At 38.6% G+C, this 21,666-nt stretch overlaps 1 protein-coding gene across 4 annotated transcripts in view; it reads right to left on the bottom strand.

Moving 5' to 3' along the window:
- The window catches only part of fut8a (fucosyltransferase 8a (alpha (1,6) fucosyltransferase)), an 82,458-nt gene extending 61,130 nt beyond the window's left edge, over positions 1 to 21,328 (bottom strand). For 2 of the 4 annotated variants that reach the window (XM_057344497.1, XM_057344494.1), the window contains exon 1: positions 21,166 to 21,328. The gene's annotated coding sequence lies outside the window, so the exon portion shown is untranslated. Of the gene's footprint in view, positions 1 to 2,748; positions 2,940 to 5,326; positions 5,349 to 21,165 lie in introns of those variants that run through there. The other 2 variants (XM_057344496.1, XM_057344495.1) reach the window with 2 other exon arrangements.
- Positions 21,329 to 21,666: the final 338 nt, after the last annotated feature.

Below are 21,666 nucleotides of genomic sequence, written 5' to 3' on the forward strand. Positions count from 1 at the left end.
AAAAAAAAGAGTTTTCTGTAGTTGATAATGAAAAAGCAAGTTATTTTAACTCAGATTTACAAGTTAAAACGACAAATGATCATCAGTTAAACACAATGTAAAACATATCTCTTTAAGTTGAAACAAAGAATATGTATAAGTTCAGTTAACTCACGTTCCTAAGGCAGCAGGTTGAACTTTCGTTTCTAAGTCTAACCAACTTAAAATGTTTTACAGTGTATCCATTTTTTGACATGCTGTGTTGCTAGGGTTTTCTGGCTGGTTGCTAGGGTGTGGCTAGGAAAGTGCTATGGTGTTACTGAATAGCTATTTCTCTATATTGATCCCTCTGTTTCCTTTTTAATGTTAAGTCTACTGGATTTCTTTGGCTTCTTTGTACATGTGCTAGGTGAACATCGTAGGTCAACCACTCAGAAGTTACAAGCACTTCTCCTCAAAAAACCAAAAGATTTGAGGTATCGGTCATGTCCGTTATACAAATGGTCGAAGGACAATGCACTCAAAAAGAAGAATAGCAGGGCTTGACATTAAGCATTGTCATGTGGTTGTCCTTAGGACAAGTAAATTTGTCATTCACTTGTCCGAGTACAAATATTACTTGTCCGAAGATAAAAAAATATATAATTGTTTTGGATTTAGATTGGTCAAGTTTTTTTCTAAGCATTTTGGCCGCCTGAATTTGGTTATAGGCCAGCAGTAATTATTATTAGTGTTAATGCTGTATTAACTTTTTTTGCACATGGCACTGGTGCTACAGAGGTTTAAATTTTGGTAGCACAGGCAAAACAGTAGTAGCACAAGTATAAATCGTCTGTTGTCATTAAAAAAAATATGCAAGTGCAGTTCATCCTGAATAGGCAGGTAACTGATAAATGACATTAATGTTAGATACAGATGGATAAATTAGGGCCATATAATTTTTAGTTTACCTACATTTGTTTGAATTTTTCCAAGTTCTGTGTTTTTCATTTTTTACTGTACAAAAGTGGTATATTTGTCCACATAATTACTGTAGTATACTATAGTATTTACTATAGTAAACTGCAGTAAAATTCTTAGATACTAAAGTGTCTTTGAACTTTACTATAGTATACAGTATTTATCCATTTTTAAACTGAGTGTTCAATTTAACGGGAGTTTTATTTTGACGGGTCTTCGGGAAGACGCTTGAGTTTTTGTGTGTTTGTCGATAGCTTCACTCAAAGAGTAAAATGCTAGTAAAATAAACTAGCAACTCTGGAGATGAAGTTCATGTGTTCATATCCTCATACAGTGCAGACGCAGATAAATCCTCGGCCATCACTTGTGTTGTATGTTAAACTGTGCACATAATTCACTCAGACATGCAGAACAGCCAGATGACATTTAAATAACAGGATTCCGCGTCCGCATGTAGTTACATGGACTCAGTGCAGTGCACCATTGATTATTGTCACACACAAACAAGCACAACCACGACAAACGCACTTCACACAAATACGCAGCTCTGTCTAATGCATATATTCTTATTATTCTACCTATATGCACTCTTGTTGTTATTTTTTTCAAGTTACTTGTCCGGTCGGGCAAGTAAAATTCTCTCTCACTTGCCCATACAAAACATTCACTTGTCCCGGACAAGCGGACAAGGGCTAATGTCGAGCCCTGAATAGGGTTACGGATTTTGTCTTGGAAGCACCGGTGATTAAAAGAGGGGGGAATTTAACAAACATATTAGCACCTAGCTGAATCCTACAAAGAACGCCCCGTTCTTTGTAGGATTCAGCTAGGTGCTAATATGTTTGTTAAATTACAAAGCATGCACACCGGTTATCGGATAGAGGCGACATCATTTATATAATGATATAATGAGTAGATAATCCAATTTGCAAAAGAAAAGATCGATGGTGTGTTTATTAAATGACATTATTGGCATGTACCCAAAAGACTTTCAACCCACAGGTGATATAATTTGCCTGACAAGGAAAATCTATTATAAAAATACAGAACACTGGACTGGGTAAACTTTAAAAACCTTAAGACTGTTTGAAATGTTATACATTGTTGCTGTCCTTACAAAACCTTGAATGTCCAAATTCACTGTTTTTCAGGAAATGGAAAAAACACTGTAGTTTTTAAATGATTATGTTATGCGACGCCAATTCGTTGATAAGCACTTTTTAATATGTTGTATTGGTTAGATATCTGCAAAACCCAGTGACAAACATAAAGGTACAGTAACTAATCATAATGGTTTATAGCAAAAAATTAAAATGACGAAAAATGATTTAGAGAGGACAGCAGCAATATGATATTTATGAGACTTTCTTCAAATATCACAATGGCAGCAACACAGGTCTTCGAATATGTGGCTTACACATTATGGGTTGTTTGCAACCAAGCGTTGGGTCAAAAAGGGACAAACCTAACTGTTGGCTTAAATGAACCCAGAAAATGTTTATATTTGACCCAACAAAGGGTTAAAACAACCCAGCATAGGTTCATTTTTAACCCAGTGGTTGAGTTTGTCCCTTTTTGTCCCAATGCTTGGTTGAAACTAACCCAGCATTTTAGCATAAAATGAGCTCACACAATCAAGCAGCCAGATCCTACGATTTTCTTAAATGAGTGGAACTCTATATAGCAACAATTCTGAATAAACTCCTTCTACCCAACAGATCGTTTTGAAAATCCTAAATGCAATTTTCACCACATAAATGACAGAATTATAAAGATAAATGTTGTGGGAGTGCAATTAGTACCGCAGACCTCGTGCCAGACATGACCCTGTGGAAGTTCACTCGAAGTTGGTCCTGATGGTGCTTGCACATCTTCACACTCCGCTCTACACGCAAGACTTTTCATGACGAGGGTGATGAGTTTTCAGCATCATTAGGCCCTTACCATTCTGCACCAAATTGCCGCATGTGTGCAAGTGTAATTTGGCTGGCGGAGAAACCGGACCTATTCAGTGATCAAGAAAGACTGAAGCAAACCGGCAATTGGTTATGCCGTAGAGACAGATTTTAGGGAGTGTTCTTGTGTGTTTCGGAGAATCTGTCTGACAGATGGTTTTCAGTCGGTTCTGGGCAGAGACTCAAGCTAATTTGGAGATGGTTATATTGATTTGAAGGCAGTTGGCTGAGGGTGGTCATACTGAGCTGAAGAGGCGGGTACAGACGGAGCGGAGCTGAAGGATCACTACCGCTCTACCACCTCATTCAGGCTTATGTGATACTCGTAATCACTCAGGATGTTTTTAATAAAATGAGGCACAGACGGAGTGCTAGACTTCTTTTTGAAATGTAGCTTGATTAAGCACCTAATCACACATCTGTATAAAAAAGCAACCCATTTGCCATATGAAATACCATTTATTGTAAGCAAGAGCAGTAAAGGAAAGTAATAAAAACGTGTGAACAAGACTACATTACTACAGTACTTACTAGTACAAGAAATAGTCTTCAATGTGTCTCATGGACACATGGAAGGACCAACCATAGCACTCAAACATTACCGGCCATGAAAAGAAACAACTTTTTACCACCCGCAGTATCAACATGGAGGTGAACTGTTGTATTTGGCAGAGTAACAGTGTCGGATTAGATCGGATAAAAGATCAGTTTCGAGTTGACTCATTTATGTGGCCAAGTGTAAACATCCAACAGAAAAGCTGAATCTGAATCAAGACACATGTCAAGTGTAGGTGCCAGTAGGTAGGAAACCAGAAAACAGCTGGTTAGCACTCCAGGAGCTGGGCACAGAAACTGGGCCGGGCAATAAGACGCCTCATAAACTGAAACGTTCTAAGTGCAATGTTACTAATAAACTGGACATGACTAGCATGATTTAAAACAAAAAGAGCAGGGATCGATTTTTCTAATACAGGATTGAATTTTTGTCTACAAAATATCAAAAAATATGTGTGTACTCAAACACACACTATAGGCTTGTGCCGGTAGTACATTTTTATGTGGCGTAATTGATGAAGCTTTTACTACGGTTTGACGGTAGTGTCACGGTGATGAAATGCATTACAAAAACAGGTCAAAAACATAAGCCAATATCAGTGTTATAGTGTCAAAAACAAGTTTAATAGCTTTTTCAAATATCAACCAATAATAAGAAATAAATCAAGTACAGCTTATTGATAATTTGTCAGGTGTTTAATTAAATATGATAAAACATAATAGCTAGCGGACCAAGCTAACTCTTCAACTGTCAGGAATGCAAATGGCAATATAATATAATCCATGCAACTTTTTCGGCTATTTGTTTCTATGTGGTATTCAGAAACACGTAATTATGAGAAGTGGCGTGACATAACCAGAGTTCGCGTTAACCGAAAATTCTCCGTCAATGACAGATTTTTTATACCAGTGACGAAAAAATCTGATGGCTCATTTTGACGGATTGTAATGAGGGCAGTTTGTAATTCCCCGTTTTGTCAAGTAGCATCCAATCATTTCCTTTCATCAGAACGTGATCGCAGGGGAAGGGACAAGCACGTTTCCCATTCATTACTCATAAACGCCTCGTCCATTCGGGAAACGAAAACCCACGCGGGATCAGCAGAGACTCGTGGTGCGGAGCCAGGGCGTGTATAAACAAGACGACTATGACGGCCCACCATCGTCTAATTTGTTTCGCCACAGTTTCAAAACGAACTGAAAATCTCTTTGCACTTTTTATAATATCACAGCGATCTCTAACGTTGTTTCTGGATCTGATTCTGCAAAGCGTGTATCTGTCAGTCATCAGACCCTCTCGTTGCGTGCTCTCATACACACACATGCGCGCACAAACCAGTGGTGCGGTGTTTACAGACTTTTTTCCTTCAGAGAGCGATAGCGACTAGCGTCATTTTGGATAAACCTTAACTTTCAGTGAGTGGGAAAAAAGTATCTTAAAGCAGCTTAAAGTTACTTGTAAGTGAATAAATGAATGATTACAAAACCGCGTGTACAAGCACCTGTCATTGTTGCTGACTGGACATATGAACATTTGTCTGTAATTAGTATTTTAGGTCTGACAACAGAAACATTAAATATATAAACGACTTTGGCTTTATTGGGTATTAAAATACAGTAAGTTCAAAGAACGCATGTACGTCGCAATGACGTCACAAACATGCTAATTACCACCTAATGTCACCTTGCACCATAGGGACGGGTAAAAATAGATTATGATTTTTTACGAGCCTGTCCGTCAAAATTATCCAAAGCGACTTACATTGCATTGTATTATACATTTTGTTTCTGAATATGTGCAATCCCCTGGGATAGAACCCATGACGTTGGCATTGCTAGTATGCTCTAACCACTAAGCCACAGGAAAGCTAGTTCACCTTAGGTCGGCAGCGCTCCGCCTTCCTCCATTCTTCTCCAAGTGAGGGTTATCCAGGCCGTTTACATCAGAGCGCGCGACTGCGCGTGCGTATGACGCTAAAGCAGCATAAACGGAGTGTTATTTTATCCTGTCAAACGAAAAGATAAGGCACATTTTTCTTCACTGTGATTTGACGTGCCCGCAATAACACTACCGTGCATTTTCACTACCGTGGTAAACCAGTATTACCGAACACCGGCACAAGCCTAACACACACACATATATACAGTATATATATATATAGACACAGATAAATGTATATAGTCATATATGTCATGGCTCTGCTTCATTTTGTCATGTTTTTCTTGGTCCTGTAGCAGAGTCATGACAAAGCCTTTGGTTATGTGTGGAGAGAAACATATTGTTGTCCTTTTGACAATAATATAAGTTCTCTCCAGTGTCTTGTCTCTGTTCCCGCCATCTCGTTTCCTCATTATCTTTCCCCTGAGTGTTTAATTACCCACACCTGCCCCGTGTCGTTATCCTTTGTCTGTCTTCCCTATATAATACCCTCATGTTTCATTGTCCTGTGTCGGTCATTGCATGTGTATGTACTCGTGTCATGTACAGCTGTATCACCTGTTCCTGTTTCGTCCTTTGTAGTAAGTGTTAGTTTAGTTTAATCCTTGTCTAAGTTTATGTGAGTCTAGTGTTTAATCAGTTTACGTCCCTGTTACTTGTGTGATTTTCTTGTTCCTGTGTTTTGCCCCCATCGTGGGTTTTTGTTTTGTGTTCTGTTATTATTTTGTAAAAATGAACTTCTGTTAACCCCTTCATCCCCGCCTGCCTGCGATTGGGTTCTTTTCCCCCACTGTTCATGACAATATACACAGCCTAAACTCAACTGACCCATCTAGCGTTCGAAAATCCTTCCAAAAAACATCAAAGAAACCTGCAGTTTCGAATCTGTCATATTTTCAGCCTTTTACGTCAAGCAATCTTTCACATTGTTTTCTTGAATGCGTAGCATAAACAAACCTGTCATCAACATCACCCCGTTGAGTCATTGACATCTGTGTACAGAATATAAAATCTGTTTGCATTTCTCAAACCCATAGCTTGAAAAGCTTAAAACGAAGAGCTCAAAGATCACATCAAGACTGGTAAATCCGACAACACTGTATAGGGTGAAAGAGGCCTCTGTGCACTACAGTAAGTGTAGGAGCCTACCCTACGACAGCATTGCTCTAAGACAATAAATCAGAGATCACCAACAATAAGCTTTTGTGTGGAAAATCTTGGCCTGAGCAATGCTAGTTTCGACACTGAAAACAAGCTGCAAACCGTAAGATTATACCCAACATAGAACTGTACATCCTAAATTCTAACCGTAACGAAAAATAATCCGAAAGAAACCAAACAAAATTGGCTGTGGGTTGGAACCAAACGGGTATTTCTCACGGGCACGTATGTAATGGACCACAACTCTTTGTCTGGAGGAAAAATGTAACAAAAAACAAGAGTGATGAATTGTGGAGGAGATCTCAGATGCAAGTAACCCCGCCAGTCTGATCCATCGCCGAGGGCAAGAACGTGAAATGAAAAAGTTCTCATCAAGAGCGAAGAGAGCTTCTCCATGGAAATAAATGGCACCCACACCTCTAACTTGTAGAAAGGAGATGCAAAGATAATGAAAAGGCTGGCGGATGTTTATCGACTTTTATGAATTCTATTTGATCCTTCTTGTTTGGCAAATCACAAAACTCCCTTGTGCCGCCGGTGCCGAGGGTAGGCAGGACAGCAGAGGGAATATGACAAGGAATGCAAGCAGGCAACAGATGGGAAACAGAGTGGCCAATTACATGACGCTATAAAAATCGCTGGGTGTGCGGCATGAGAGGAGGAGATGAGGTGATTCATTCAGACAAATGATACCTCTCTCGCCCGATGCCTCCTGCTAGAACCCGCTTTATGTCACGCTATGTTTCCAGCTACCGTGCACATTTGGACCCACACGGAAGGTATACAGAAGAATACTAATGCATCACCCAAACCGCACAGAAAAAGCTGCTAGGTGAATTAATAGTGGCGATTGATCTCAAATAAATGCGGTAATGTCAGAAGAACACAAAGTGCTTGCTGTGCGGTAGGCCACAGGCATCCCAAAACATTGCAAAGCTTCTTTGTGATTGTCTCCCGAGGGCATTCTCGCAGCCCTGAAATTCTGTTTTGCCATCCCGAAAAGCCTGTTTACGCGCGATTCTTTATGCTCACAAAAGGCGCTCTGATCGCACCAATAAACCGTGCAAATCGCAGAATTACCGAAACATCCATTCGCACCAAACTCAAGTGAGCAGCGACTGCAACGTCTGTCACTAAGCATGCTTATTACCATGCATGTCAGTGGATCACTAAAGAGGCCAGTTCACTCGATATCTGGACCTCAGCAAAATAAACCACATACTGCTGCTGTCTGTCCTGTCCTTGTTTCTCTACTGTGGTTAGTCAGCTACTTTCTTCTTCTGTTCTCTGACATGCTATCAGTATTCATTATTCCTGCAAATCTCAGCCAAGGCAAGGTGAATACATTTGAAAGCCTAATAAATTAACCTTAGTTTCTTTATCACATGCCAGTTCGGCAAATCTTTTGGCTACGTTTAAGGCATTAAAAACTAAATCAGCTATGTAATTTCTTATCAGCATATCATCATATAATTCTCACGAAATCTTGGCTTTTAAGATGTCAAACATACTCTTTTAAAATATACTTGCATCTACAAACAAGGTCTGTAATGTTTAGACACTTTAATTTTAAAACTCCAACACTTTAGATTTTTTCTAAATTTGACAAAAAAATCACATTACTATAACAGCCTAAACATGTCCATTTCATAGCATGTTTTGCAAAAAATAAAATAAAAGAGAGAAGCCATGATGTCTAAGCAACTTTTAGAAATCATACCTTCGGCAATTAAGACATTAATGAATTTTTTTTAATTAAAATGTAATAATAACCAATATAGTCTTGTAAACAGTTTTTTAAAATCTTTTTATCAATTTTTTATCTGAGAGAAATAAAAAGAAATCTAACCTGGTAGCCTTTTGGAAGGCACTGGTAGATGTGTTACTTCAAACAAAATCAACCTTAAAATGTTGAGAAGAATGAGAACATCAGTCATGGACACTTTTCCCCACTATTGCTTTATTTGTATTATACATAAATATTCTGTCAATTTCTTTTTTTCTTTCTTTATCAATTGAGAACATCTAGTAGAATATCCAATTACTTTTTTCAAAACCTTTTAATTTTATTCATGTAGCTACTCAGACATAGCTGGACGTGTATGGTAATGAGATTTTCAGAAGAAAATGAAATAAAATAGGAAATTAACTCATTCCTATGTTAAAATTATTCTTTAAGGAAGGTAGAGAACATAATTATTTTTATCAGTGTTTCCCCTACCATTACCTTAGGGGGGCGCCCCGCCCCTCCAACGGCACCCCCCGCCTCCCTTGAAGGTCAAGTTAATTTTATTTTCTATATAGCACCAGATCACAAGAGAACCAGATCATCTTTCCTATAGAACTAGTCTATTCCTTGTTCTTTATTAAACAAACTAAATAGCATTATGTTATTTATCTTATTTACACGCCGGCATGCCATTTCTGTTTCTACATGGTCGCGCGTTTACAATTCTCCTCTGCTCTCCGTATCGAGATCCACCCAATATGCGCACGCACACACACATTTACATTTTATCCAAAGCGACTTACAAAGTAGGGGAAAACAATAGAAGCAATTTGTGCAACAAAAGAACAACAATGCATAAGTGCAGTGAAACTGGTCTCAGTTAGCCTACCAGAGTATACAAAGCCTTTTTTGGGGGGGGGTAGGAAAGTAGAAAAGAAGTAGAAGACTGTACTAAAGGGTCATATGTTGACGGAAGATATGTGTTTTTAGCCGATTCTTAAAGACCAAAAGACAATCTGCTGATCTTGTGGCAAGAGGGAGATCGTTCCAGACATGTGCGCGCACATACACAGGTACCCTCACAGCACACTCCCACCAGCGGACAGAGTGCGTGTTTGAAAATATGTCGTGTCATCCATCTGAAAAGCAGATCAAAATATTTGTGTTTTTAAACACTCCCAGGGTGGTTAAAATGGCAAAATTCGCTCTCCTGCTCCGAGTCTAAGTACAGAAAAGATGCACGCCCTGCACCTGACAAGCAGCAAAAGTTCAGTCACCACCGGATGACAGGTTTTCACCCAATTTGGCTTCGTTCCATCCGGACCACGAGACATAATGAAAACATCATTCAAAACATCAGACTATTTCTGTAGTTTAAATTGAGCAGTGCGTCTAACTGAGCTGTACACATCATGCGCACTCAGGGACATTTAAGTTGATTGTATTTTGCCGATATCTTCTAATATCTTTATTTAGCACCAAACGCACTTCATTTGAACCCTTTCCGCTCTGTGAGCGCTGCTTCTCCCACATCACATATGAAGACCTGCAGACACCAAGAGCAGGTAAATAAATGGACACTTTTACTGTAACGCTTAAGTAAACGAAAATGCAGCAGTAATAAAGTATTTTTAGCTGCCAGTCAGTTTACTGTTTGCTTTATAGGTTTGTGACAGATTACATGTATATAAAGTCTTGTATCTACATTTAACATGAAAGATATTAATAATATAAGAACGCTTCGAGCTCTCAGAGCTGATGTGTGGGTGTGCTTTGGTTTTCAAAATAAGTAATGGAGTAATGAGTTATATAAAATACTGCTGTTTGTAGGCTTCGCAAGTCATGACACAAGTCACTTGGCTACTGTAGTGTATTAGACAGAAAGTTTATTAAGAAAAGTAACAATGACATTTATTGTGCTTTCACGGATGTGAAATACTGCCCATGTTCAGTGTTTTAACTGTAATGCACCACAACAGCCAAGTGACTTGCGTGAGCCACCTTATTCCCCTGTGCTACCCACTTGAGGAACGCAATCCACAGTTTGAGAACCCAAACCTCTGATCTAAAGGTCCATGCATCGCACATCATGGCCACTCTGCAGAGGTAAGGGATGTTTTTACACTTATCCTTACAGAAAACCCCCGATGGTGCACAGCATGTTGTATTTCTATCTCTACTTTTTACATTTTTTATTTAAAGTATTGCAATATATTGCAAATGTGTATCGTATCATAGCAATATATTGTATCGTGACCCATCTATCGTGATATGTATCATATCGGGAGGCACTTGCCAATACACAGCACTAATACATACTGTGGCTATCAGAATATAAAATAAATGGCCTGATAATACGTTAGATGCTAACTTTTTATATACATATTCGACTGGGCTCTACTGATTAAATATTATTTATTAAAAAAGTATTGTCCGGACCTCCGCCGCAAAGAAAATATAGAGACCGCACTCCCCATCCCCTCCCCCCCAAAGCCGTAAACCTAGGGGAAACACTGTTTATTATAAAGATTTTTGTGTTACTACATGTTTAATATTTAAAATCATTACTGCCATGATTAGACTTCACGATACACATCCCGATACAAGGCCACGATGCGATACGTATCCCGATACGGGTCAATTTTTTATTTCATTTCTCATATGCCAGATTTAGAGCAAAATATACATTTTTCTTTTATAAAATTGCCATTAATAACTACTAATCAGTAAATCTGACAAATCATTGCATAAAGTAGCTTTGAGAATGAGTATAAAGTTGCAAAAAATCAAGTCCTTATTATACAGAGACCCTTGTTTCTAAAACATGGTTTCTAGGCTACATCATATGTATGCATGTGTTTTACAAATAGACAATATGTATAATGAATAAATTTGAATATTTCCTGTGGCTCAAAGGTAAGAGCATGGCGCTATCAATGCCAAGGTCATGGGTTCGATCCCAGGGGATTACATATAGTCAGAAACAAAATACATATAGTACAGTGCAATGTAACTCGCTTCGCATAAAAGTGTCTGCCAAATGCGTAAATGTAATGTAATGAATATATGCATAAAACGTGCAGTCAGAGTAAATAGATTTAATTTAAAAAAGAATTGTGTTGAATTAAAATATATGATGGATTTCTAGATGTTAAATTTCTAGATATAAGATTTAAGCAGGTCTTTGATCTTCACTTTCTATTACGCGCACATTTACTGTGGCTCTTCCACGTCATTTCAAACGCGTTACTGTATTATGAGTACTACATCCCTACATCCCTCCAGCGGTGGAAGTTTCATTGATTTTAAGCTAGTGCAATAGGCCTAGTTTTATGGTGGATAAAGCAGAAGCAGTGCTGTGTCATGCGTGTGTTGAATTAGTGCCTACACGACACTAACTATACACTTTGCCTTAAACGCAACCGTTTAAGTGAATGATGCGAGAATGCGCTTTCATGTATACTGTGCTCACGGATGGAGAGTGAAGGTAAGCGAGCGCGCTCTTAAACTTTCACTTTATGATGGTGAAACTTTGCAGTTAATCCGCGGGTCACAAGCATATAGAATCGTGAGGGGCGATCCGTAAGGAACACGGATAAACTCCGATCAGATCTTTACAACACTAATAATTGTTACACAATATTTTTTGCATAATAATTGGCTAATTTGAAAAGTAGAGCAGAATCGATCCGGAGGCAGATGTATCGATGCGCATCGTCAGGAGCTCATGACGATGTATCGCCGTATCGATATTTTGAACATAGCCCTAGCCATGATGTTTCAATGATTTCGTTTAATGACCCATATATCAGTTTAAGACAAGCAAGAATAATGGTCTTACTCAACATGACTGTGAGATCAATGTCTATTAAACGTTTCCGTGTATCTCTCTTATAAAACCAAGGTACATTTCAGTTAGCATGAGCGGCAATCCAACTCTTGATCCCAATTAAGACAACCTGTGCTTGTGCTACAACACTATGAGGATTAGAGAAAAATTAAATTGACAAATCCACTGATCAGATTATCTCTCTGAACAGGATCTTCCCTGCATTACACTCTCTGGCACAGGCTGGAGCTGATAACTTTATGGTGTCTAAACTGCATTTGAAGAGTTAAAGCAGGAAAATTAAAGGCATAAAGACAAGGTGTTTTTGCTAAACAACTCGCCTGCACGATAAAGTGAAAAGGTTACTACCTGCCTAAACTTTTCTGCACTGTTCAAACAGATCGAAGTGAGATATGTAAAAAATAAACATAAAATGTGACACGTCTACGCTCTGTGACATCAACGTCATGTGAGGTTTGCTTCTGTGGCTCTGAACCAAACTTGCATTCGATTCATGTGCCGATGTAAGCCACCAACAGATGATAAACAATCCATGATCATGAGCTTTTGAGAAATGGCACAAATATGCCCAGATTTTAATTTCACATGGACAGGAGTTACTTCTCTGTATCTAGTAATAGTTTGTGATGAAATATCACTGCGTTCAAGTATTAATGTTTGATAAAACTGCTGCATGTTTGCATGTAATCTGACATTTTTAACCTACAGTATATGACTGACTGCACGCAAACTTAAATAAAGAAATACTTCTTTCTTTAGTTGTGACTTATTGCTGTTTTTGTTCTGTTTAGGTGGTAGAGCCCACCTGATCAAACCCTCTGGCTCACAACTTTTCTCAGTGGGCGCAGGGCAGCTGGCCACTAGCCATAAGGTAGCTGAGATCTGCACACAAAACCAACAATGACAAACAACTTAAGAGTTTGAATCGGCTTATGTAAACATCAATGGAGTGAGGCAAATATTTTCCTACCTCTCCTAGGGGTAAAGTTCAAACAGGAAAAGCGAAAGGTTTGGCAAGGTCTCATCAAGCATTCCCTCTAATATATCATAGCACACCTTGGTTTCAAAGTAAGGGACTGTAGGAGCGGACAACTTGAGATTGGGATAGCAATTTTTAAAGGACAGAAAAAAGAAGACATAATGGATACAAAAAACGAAGTCATAAAAATGGAATTAACTGTAAAGGAGTATAAGGAAGAACTGTAAGAAATTTCATTTTAGAGAAAATGAATCAAAAGAACAGGCAGCACAATTAATCAAACTCCAATCGCAATGTGGCCTAGTGTGATTATTAAAATGAGGTTTAATTTTAATATATAGTCTGCATGTGCTGCACGCTTCAAAGAGAATAAGCATTGCTCTGTTGTGTCTGTAATGTTTTCAGCATATGGAGCCTTGTTTTATGTCAAAACTTTACGCAAACTCTTGAGGTGCTGTGAGAGTTCAGCCTGTATTTTATAAAATCATCAAATACACATAAACCCAGAGGCTTTCCCTTGCAGTTTTATGCTTAAATAAAAGCTTACAAAAACTATCTTGTAATTGAAGAAACTGCAACGTAAACACAGAGCAAATGAATAGTGAATAAAACACAGGATAAAGTTATCATTATTCTTCATATTTAATAACAATAATTAGTCCACCCAATAATGAACATTCTGTCATTTATTATATTACTCTTGTCATTTCAAACCTGTATAACTTTCTTTCTTCTGCAGAACACAAAATAAGATATTTTAAAGAATGTCGGCATCTGAGCAACGGCGTTACCCATTGACTTGCATTGGTTTTGTGCACATACAATAGAAGTGAATGGGTTCAGTTACCAACAATCTTCAAAATATCTTCTTTTGTGTTCTGCAGAAGAGAGGAATTCATTCAGGTTTGAAATGACAAGAGGGTGAATAAATGACAGAATTTTGTATTCTTGGGTGAACTATCCCTTTAAGTAGTACATCTGTTTCATGCATGGTTTGTATCCTAAGAACAGAGTGAAGATGACAGCAAGGATTTATGGACAGTCATAGCCAAGATGACATACGGACCAATTTATGATAAGGAACCTTGTGCAGCTATGTGTTATGTGAAGTGTATTACCCACCATGCTCCTACAGCCACTGATACAAATATAGTCTATTGGTTCTATATGCTTGACAGTATTGAATATATCAATCGGCACAAGGTAAAATCCAATCATGCCAATCTAGCCAAATCCCTCTGAATCCTCTTAGCATTACAATCCCCCAACCATGCTTCAAGGATACAATATGCTGATTTGCCCCGCTCCGACAACCATCAACCATAGCCATGTCTCCCGAGGTCTGGCACTTAGCAGATGATATGCCCTATCCCTACAAATCTGGTTTGTTTAATAACTTTCCAATAGACATCTCCACGGGGCCTCTGACCCTACCTCTGTTGCTTTTTTACACGGAGCCCCATCGTTGTGAGCACCGAAGAGATTTTTAATTGTCCCACAGAAGCCGTTAGTGATCAACAAGGCATTTGAGATGCCATTGAGCATGCTCCGGTTGAGCTGAGACAGCGTATTATTGCTGGGGTAACTGCTGAGCAATGCAGACTGAATGCTTCAAAAATTTTCCATCCTCCTTACGTGGACACGAGTCCCTTGGGATTTTAGTCTAACTCACTCCCTCACTTTTTTGCAGTGTGGCTCTAGGTCCCTTAATTTATGGGTGTCAGAGGGAGTGTTGGTGTACCGTTGGATAGGGCTCAACTGTGATAGGGCAAGGTGTGTATGTTGGCACAAAGGTAAATTACAGGGTGTAACAATAACGGAAAGGATGGCAGTGTCTGTCAAAGTAATCTCAACAGTCATAGAATAGAAAACAACATGCCTGGAGGAATCGAAATTAATGGACTTCCTGTAATGGGCAGGTCATTTATTCTGTGAAAAAGTCAATCATTTAAACTATGAGTGGGTTGGATATTTTAAATGAAAAATTTAAATGATCTCTTCATTTAATTCCAAATATGTATACATTTCCTTGTTCTGTTGAACACAAAAAATATATATATTTTGAAGACTGTATGGAAAGCAAACAGTTCTGGGGCACTTTTGAATACTATTGTAATTTTTCCTACTATGGTAGTCAATGGTGGCCAAGAACTGTTTGGTTATAAGCATGCTCCCAAATATTTTTCTCAGTGTTCATCAGAACAAAGAAATGTACACAGATTTGAAACAACTCGATGGCGATTTTTTAGGTTCAAAATCTACAAGCCGATGTAGGTGTCTCATAATGATTCAAGAGACTCCATGTTCTTATCCAATGAAAAGACATTTCACTTAATTATTCATGAGCGTGATGCTTTCCTATGACAGACTTCTCGAAGGCGAGTTCCTAAGAGGGGTCCTTGAAGGGGTCACACAAAAGGTCTTTCCAAATAAAGATTTTTTTTCTGTCGCCAAGTATCTTCCAAACAGCCACATTACGACACAACTGCTCTACACCCCACTTCATGAACTCTACCCTTCATATAGGAATTATAGGCTTTCATGACTTTAAGTCTTTTTTACAGACTGATTTCACAGGAATTTGTAACGATGGTGGCTAATTTATATGAATTCGTACGATGTGAACAGTGTTGTGCAAGTTGTGTAGAACTTAACATTCTAAAATGACAAAATGTCTTTGTATTTTTGTATTTTCAAAATACAAAATACTTTTTGCCAATCAACTTCTTTATTAGAATGCTGATTTCTTGAATTAACTAGGCTATACAAAAATAAATACAAAAAATACTAAGATTAAATGCATTTAAATACAAAATACTATTACAAAATAATAGTATTTTGTATTTCACATTTTTGGATTACACAGTTTGGCAAGTTGGTCAAACTTCTTGACACGCTTTGGACAATCACTTAGATATCGAAGTACAGTCAACAAAAGAATCTTTGTTGGTACCACATTTAAACTAGTTTTGTTCAGCATACTCAAAATAATACATTCTTCCTCTTCTACTAAAAAATTTTGTTCAAATTACTTTGTTACCTTTGTTGGGTGAACAATTTGAAGTTGTATTTTTTACAGTGCACTACTGCGTTACAGCAAAAAGTAATATGTTACTGTAATACATTACTTTTGTAACGCATTACTCCCAACACTGGATGTATATCAGACAAAAACATACGATTAGTTGAAAAAAGCAACACTGAAGCCCTACCCCTTAAACTTTAACATCACTGTCGCGCGAAAGCAAATCATACGAAAACATATGAATGACATCGTACAAATGTATACGAATTAGCCACCTCATTAAATAGTTACGAATTGCTCTAAGACTATGTTGCTTTACATCTTTACAAATTTTTCCTTACAAATAGTATTTTCTAGCTGCTATATGATACTTGTGGTCTATTTCTAATTCCAGTGTTCGCCCTTGTTCTGCATTAAAGTAACCTTGACCTCATTTTCTGCAAGCAGGCAAAGGACAAGATCACAGTGCTAACTGTGCCTTTGGGTTCTCATCTCTAAGTCTAAATTGTCTCTAAAGGGTCTTTGGTTTGGTTTATCAACAGTTCTCCGCTGTACAGTCTAGGAGTCTCCCAACTGCTTTTGCAGATGTTCACTTGGCAAAATGGCTCATGTTCATCTGTCGGCAAGGGCACGGAGGACTCTGAGAGTAAAGCGGTGTCATGTGCACAAATTTCCCCTAGTTTAACTGAAGACCTCCAGTAGGCAATCATTGACTATTGTGACTGCAAAATGAAAGGCTTGCAGGGTGAACGTGCCCATTTATTCATTTTGACCGTATGTTTATGCAAAACCGTGCAGGGGTCACGCAAGGTCTGCGCATGGTGTAATCCTGAGCCTTCTCTGCTTGTCTGTGGCCAATGGCGAAGCAGTTTCCCTGCAGCTGCTAGAGCGACGCTCCACATTGCAGTGTGGTATTTATAGCTGATGAAACAGCTCCCTGACGTTGACCGCTGTCAAATCTGATGGGTGCAAAAGCAGTCAGCCAAGAACATACCAGAAAAACACACAAAGATTTTTACTATGTCCACGGGGCTTTGAAGAATTAGTCATGGTCTCCTTATTCTGGAAAGAAGAGAGTAAAAAATCCTGTTGATCCTCGCCACGCAACAATAATGGGGTAAGAATGAGTGGAAATGTTCATCATGTGGAAAGCTACATGGTCTGCTATTAGGATCCCTGCCAGCAATCTAGTCCATGTGATTATCCCACCCCACTGCTGGCTTCCTCATCCATCTCACACACCTGCACGTGCACACGCTACTCCGTATTTCCATGCCGCCCCGTCCCACGCCTCTTTTCCATTCCAATCGAAACCTCTATTGGACGAGATTTTTCATCTCCTTCTCAGAGAGGCAAACTACACTATCATTAAAACTGATCAGAAACTCTTTATCCCCGCCCACTGCCCACATTGCTATGGAAACTCAGCCAAGAGTAGTCACCTGATATTGGCAGAACAGAGGAGATGAGCATGGGGAGCAGGGGAGGGGAGTAAAAATCCCTTTATTCCTGTCTGAACTGTGATTTGGAGGTTTATTACAGCCCCATCCTGAACTTCACATCGCAGCACGAGGGCAATGTATGTGGCAAAAGTGGCAAAGCCCCTGCACTCGATTACTCCTCCATTCAATCTCAATAAAATGAGCATAAACCAGAACCGTCTTTCCTGGGTTAATAATTCTTCTTCATAATTCACCCCAGGAGACAATTATTTATCGCGGGCATTATTAGATTTCTCAGTTCATTACTCAAATATGACAAATATGACAAGACAGCCGTGCGCAGTGGATTTCCGATAGACAAAGTGTCCTGTTACGTGATCATGTGACCAACGTGCACCTCCACATCAGCATCATTCATTTAAATATCTGCTGAAATGAGGGCAAAACACTTGCACGCACAGGACAGGCACCGTAGATCCAAATCACGTGGGAAGATACTGAGCTTCACATTATGGAAATCTCGTAACCACATGATGCTTTTGAGTTAATGTTTCATGACCATAATAGGCGGATCACATACCAAAAAACTTGTGTGGCAGAAACTGAAATGAGACTCCAGAGGCCTGTGACAAAGTAATGTTTGTGTACAATTGATTTTTAGAAAGTTGAGATGTTAATAACGCTTACACAACTTCAATAACTAATAGACGCATTTATAAAAATAAAATTCTGATAAATTTGTACTGTAGAGTTGAGATTCACTGAAGCTTTACTTGGGCACCAGAACCTTTTCTTTCACCAACAGCACAGACAAATAGAAGCACTTTAGATTGAAGGTAAAGCTTAAACCATTCATGCACATTCTTTGCACTTATTTCATTACAATCTGTTCAGATTAGAACTTGAAGTTTGATACTGCACTATAAAAAGTGGAACCGTACAGTACAGTTGTTACCTTAAAGGGATAGTTCACCCAAAAATGAAAATTCTGTCATCATTTACTCACCCTCATGTAATTTCATACCTGTATAAATGACTTTGTTCTGATAAACACAGAGAAAGATATTTGGAAAAATGTAAGTAATTTTTAGTTCCAAAACATCATTGACTACCATAGTAGGACAAATTAAATGGTAGTCAAAGGTGCCCCAGAACAGTTTGATTTCCTAAATTCTTGAAAATATCTAATTTTGTGTTCAACAGAACAAAAAAAAGAAAATAAAAATGTTCCTACTATGGTAGTGGATGATGTTCCAGAACTGAAAATGTATAACATTCTTCCAAATATCTTTCTCTGTGTTCATCAGAACAAAGAAATTTATACAGGTTGGAAACAATCTGAGGGTATGTAAACGATGACAGAATTTTCATTTTTGGATGGAGTATCCCTTTAAAGCAGTGGTCACCAACCCTGTTCCTGGAGATCGACCGTCCTGCAGACTGCAGCTCCAACCCTGCTTCAGCACACCTGTCTGTAATTATCCAGCAAACCTGAACACCTTCATTAGATAATTCAGGTGTGTTTGATTGGGGTTAGAGCTGAAATCTTCAGGACGGTCGATCTCCAGGAGCAGGGTTGGTGACCACTGCTTTAAAGGACTAGTTCACCTTCAAAATGAAAATTCTGTCATCATTTACTCACCCTGTTGTCATTTTAAACCTGTGTGACTTTCTTTATTCTGCAAAACACAAAAGAAGATCATTTGAAAAATGTTGGTAACCGAAAACCTTTGGTTCCCTTTTACTTCTATTGTATGGACACAAAACCAATGCAAGTCAATAGGGACCAATGGTTTTCTGTTTTCAAACATTTTTTCAAAATATCTTCTTTTGTGTTCTGCAGAATAAAGAAAGTCATACCGGTTTGAAATGACAAGAGGGCGTCTAAATAATGACAGTATTTTCATTTTGAAAGTGAACTATTTATTATTAAATTACTCTAATGTAATTGTTTAGGTTTAGGTTACCTAATGTTTTTGATCTAGTCATATTGAAAATACATTGTACTTAAATGAAACCACATAAAACACATTTAGGTCACCTAACAAAACATATTTACAGTGTGTGAGACTTTTCTTTTTAATTAGACCCATGGCTAAATGAACTCTTTGGGGAAGTTCCAGGGAATGGATAAGATAGCTCTGAGGACCACGGTAAATAAACACAGGAGAGGAATGTCCAATAAATTTCATCAATTTGTCAGACTATACTGTGAAAAGTGAAAATTTGCAGCTGCTTCCCAAAGGGGCTATTTCTACCTGACCCATAAAAACCGGTGCTGCTTAATATCCAGTGCAATGCAAAAACACAGGTTTAATATTTTGATGCCGACTATTTGACTTGAGAGGTGAAACATTTCATCATCTCTATTAAAAAACCCAAAGCACGACCGGAATCCTTCGAAGGTATCATCTATCACAGTGAATAATTGTATTCTTTAATTCCAAGCAGCAAGATAAGCTTCTTAATTTCATGAAAGCATCATTAAAGATGCATGGATGCTGAGAGAATGCACAAAACTCCAGGTAGATGAAATAACACCCTTGACTGAGAAAGTCTGTTAATGTGTACACCTGGAAAACAGGGAACGGTGCGTGACCAAACATCTGTAAAAGACATTGATTTTACAAGACTCCTAAGTGAAGCTAATGTTTTTTGGATGAAAAAGGTGGAATACATGGCAAGAGATTAAACAAACAATTTGAAAAGAGATAAGCCAAATTGTTATAACGTGATAATCAATGGTGCCCATCCCAAAGTGTGTCAAATGGGTGTGATATAAGAGTGGATTAAGTGGAAACACCAGAAGATACAAACAGTGGCTGTCTATGATGCCCAAATATAACTTACTAGACTGCTTAGGATAACAAATTCTGATCCTAATGCAGAACGGCTAAATAATGAAAGGACTTGTGGGAACTGAGTTAGGGAAAACAGTCATCATGATAATCATTATTTATTATTGAATGTTTGAGAAACAGTCTTTTCAGGATAGGCCAATGTTGACTACATTCATAACCCTCACTTTGCAGAGATCATCATTTATACACAGGCTTCTTCACAAGGGTCTAAAGGTAAACCCTTTTTATTACAGGAAGGAGGCAGTGGCCACTGTTAACTTATCCTTTTCCTTTTCTACCCACATAAACACACACACGCTGTACTGCTGCTGTGATTTCTGCTAAACGTCTGTCCAACATATCGGCCATTTACGCTACACCGCTTCAACAGCCACTTATTCAAACGTTTATTCGTCCATTTGTGTGGATGATTTTAAAAGGTCTGTGCTTAAGTATGCTCTCTGCATTTGACATGTAATTTTTCGCAGTCGTCCTCACCTCTTTCTAGCACAGAAACACATTACACAGTGTGCCGTGGTCATAATGGTGCCAGAATGACTGTCTGAGCAGAACATACTTCAATATCACGGTGCGACAACACAATGAACTCGAGCGGCAGACCTGACCGTTATTTTACCGCACAACAATCGAGGTAGCTAGCAACAGGCCGGGATGGAGACAACTCGCCGGCGGAAAAAACCGTCGCTTTCTTTAACGTAACGCAATCGTAAAATAACGGCGAGACGCTTACCTTGTTTTCGCACGAGAGTACGGGTATCTCCAAAGCGCGTATGCTTTATTGAAATTGATGCTTTGTGGCGATGTGCGTCGGGAGTCGTGGCGGAAACAGGAACTGGGGAGACTGACTGCTGCTGTCTGAATTCTCGCTCGCTGCTGGGCTCTTGAGGAGGCTGCTCGCCTGTCACTGGGCTGCACTGCGCATGCGCGTGTCAGATCGTCGCGATACAAGCGCTCCTCGGCACTGAAAACAATTTCTTGGATCTCATTATTCATAGTTTTGTCGGCTGATTGTCTCGGTACACGTGTGACATAATATATTAATACACTAATAGGACCGTAGGGAAAGCTGTTTAAAGCAGCCCCTCAACCTACATTTCACATCACATACATTTCACTGCAAGTTGTTTCCTGTGTCTAACTGTATAAATGTGACAAATAAACATATTTAAGCATTCTTGGTTTTATTATATTATAATAATAACATTATAATATAATTATTATTGTATAATTA

Source organism: Triplophysa rosa, linkage group LG10 (genome assembly GCF_024868665.1).
Source record: "Triplophysa rosa linkage group LG10, Trosa_1v2, whole genome shotgun sequence".
In the NCBI taxonomy this organism is placed as follows: Eukaryota; Metazoa; Chordata; class Actinopteri; order Cypriniformes; family Nemacheilidae; genus Triplophysa; species Triplophysa rosa.